Source organism: Octopus bimaculoides, chromosome 6 (assembly GCF_046866305.1).
Source record: "Octopus bimaculoides isolate indiv1 chromosome 6, ASM4686630v1, whole genome shotgun sequence".
In the NCBI taxonomy this organism is placed as follows: Eukaryota; Metazoa; Mollusca; class Cephalopoda; order Octopoda; family Octopodidae; genus Octopus; species Octopus bimaculoides.
The window spans coordinates 84,467,054-84,469,553 of record NC_142933.1 but is presented as its reverse complement, the minus strand read 5'-3'; the positions used below and the strand labels follow the sequence as shown (position 1 = coordinate 84,469,553).

The following is a 2,500-nucleotide window of genomic DNA, read 5'->3' as shown; positions in this document are numbered from 1 at the left end:
TTGTGTCTATCGTTATATTAGCAATGACATCAGTTGTAATGTAAAAACAAAACATTGTCGCTGTTTGTATCAGTATTATTGTTGTTGTTATTGCCGTATTCATTATTCTTGTTGTTGTTGTTATTGGTATGATCATGAGGGAGGGTGTGTGGCAGAACATTTGCCGTTCAAATCCTGCTTTGTCCGTTATTGACGGAATGATGATAAAAGACGCTCATAGAAGCCCGATCCATATAATGGACTCTACCCCCCACTTGCTAAAAAAATGTGAAGCTTATGTTAGATATTGATTCCAAATTTTGGCACAAGGCCAGCAATTTTAGGGGTGGCGTCGGTCGATTAAAACAACCAAAGTATTCAACCGGTACTTATTTTATCAACATTGAAAGAATAAACAGGAAAGTTTATTTCGGCGTAATATGAACTTAGAACGTTAAGTCCGACGAAACACCACAAAGGATTTTTTTGCCTGGCGTGCTAGCGATTCTTTTCTACTCTAGGCACAAGGCCCGAAATTTTGGGGGAGGGAGCCAGTCGATTAGATCGACTCCAGTACACAACTGGTACTCAATTTATCGACCCAGAAAGGATGAATGGCAAAGTCGACCTCGGCGGAATTTGAACTCAGAACGCAACGGCAGACGAAATACCGCTTAGCATTTCGCCCGGCGTGCTAAAATTTCTTATTTCTTTATTGCCCACAAGAGGCTAAACATAGAGGGGACAAACAAGGACAGACAAAGCGATTAAATCGATTACATCGACTCCAGTGCGTAACTGGTACTTAATTTATCCACCCCGAAAGGATGAAAAGCAAAGTCGATTTCGGCGGAATTTGAACTCAGAACGTAATGACAGACGAAATATCGCTAAGCATTTCGCCCGGCGTGCTAACGTTTCTGCCAGCTCACCTTTCTTGTGTTATGATATGACTTTTGTTGCGGTATTTGTGGAGGCTTTTCCCTTTGCTGTTTCAAATCCCGTCGAAGTCAACACTGCCTTTTATCCATTGGAGATCGATGAAATAAACTACCGTTCAGCTACTGGGATAGATGACAACGCCTTACCCCTACTCATACAAATTGTTATCCCTATGAACAAATCTGGGTTCAACAAGGTTGTTATAAATTTGGTTGATAGGTTAAGCGCAAGTACCTGTAGGCCATTCTCGGTACAACAGGCTGGCGTCCGTTTCCGGAGGCTGGATCGCTTCAATGTACAGATTAAGCGGTTACTTATACGTGTCATTTCGATTCATACCCTGGGTCAGTCGACGGTGTGTTGCCTTTCGTCTCCTCTGTAAGCACTTGGCTCTCGAGATACTGTTGCAGAAATTAGAGATGTTGACGTAGGAAACAGGAGAGCCGTGCTGGGCACCACGAGAGTCAAAGTGATCGGAAACGTTTTAAGTGGATACGGTGCAGTAACAGAGGTAAAATTTCACTCAGGCAAATTGGTTGGGAAAGAGGTGCTTACCTTAGTCAATTTGTTGAAAAGTAGGTGAGATTAGATAAATCTCGTCTGAAAATTCGCGTGCAACACAGCTAAAAATAGATGATAGAGGATTTTTATTTTGGGAAGACGAGGTAATCCGGGTCATTTTAGACGAGGTAACCTGGGTCATATAAGCCTCAAGACAATTCAATGTATTGGACCCTATAGCATTCATTTACTGACACCAAGCCCCAGCATACATAGACTAGATCCGTGAGGCCCCCGGGCAACTGCCCAGTGTTCCCATGCCTTAAGACGGCATCAGAATAATCCAGGATTTGTGAGATTCCTTGATTGGTCTCGGTTACGTAGGGTGGCCCTTCACTTTCGGGTGTCTATCACACATTTAGATACTGCGTAGACTATTTTCCTTTATTCCTGCTGTTTTGCTTTCATTTCTCCGATTTCGGTGTAAAAATTCACACTTTTAGTATCATGTCTCTATATAGCAATAAAAGAAACTGGATGAGTGGCAGCGGCGAAAATGGTTAGGACGAAGAAATCTACTCTAAAGCATAATCCTGTGGGAGCCTGGTGCTCTTGATGGTCATCGTCGCACTAGATCAGTGGGATTATTTGATTTGTCAAAGTTGGAAGCTCTCCTGTAGCAGATTTATAGCATAATCCGTGTATGTACATTTTTTTTTTTTTTTTTGCATGATAGGCAAACGTTTTATTTTAATTACTCACGCTTCCGTTTCTTATTTCTTTATTGCCCACAAGGGGCTAAACATAGAGGGGACAAACAAGGACAGACAAAGTGATTAAGTCGATTTGATCGACCCCAGTGCGTAACTGGTACGTAATTTATCGACCCCGAAAGGATGAAAGGTAAAATCGACCTCGGCGGTATTTGAACTCAGGACGTAGCGGCAGACGAAGTACAGCTAAGCATTTCGCCCGGCGCGCTAACGTTTCTGCCAGCTCCCCCTGCCTTCGTGTTTCTGTTTGCTTTGTTACACCGTTTTATGTAACGGACCCCCTAATATAAATGGTAACCTGTCTC

The 2,500-nt window shown here is 42.8% G+C and overlaps 1 protein-coding gene and 1 long non-coding RNA gene across 3 annotated transcripts in view; one reads left to right on the top strand and one right to left on the bottom strand.

Moving 5' to 3' along the window:
* The window catches only part of LOC149135292 (uncharacterized), a 9,764-nt gene extending 7,813 nt beyond the window's left edge, over nucleotides 1-1,951 (bottom strand). Inside the window, exon 1 of the long non-coding RNA XR_016242347.1 lies at nucleotides 1,156-1,951. This is a non-coding gene — a long non-coding RNA (uncharacterized LOC149135292). The remainder of the gene's footprint in view (nucleotides 1-1,155) is intronic.
* LOC106870526 (neuromedin-U receptor 2) overlaps nucleotides 1-2,500 on the top strand; it is a 133,018-nt gene that overhangs the window by 4,821 nt on the left and 125,697 nt on the right. The window contains exon 1 of one of the 2 annotated variants that reach the window (XM_014916651.3): nucleotides 2,014-2,123. The exons of the other annotated variant lie outside the window; for it this stretch is intronic. The gene's annotated coding sequence lies outside the window, so the exon portion shown is untranslated. Of the gene's footprint in view, nucleotides 1-2,013; nucleotides 2,124-2,500 lie in introns of those variants that run through there. 2 annotated transcript variants of the gene reach the window in all.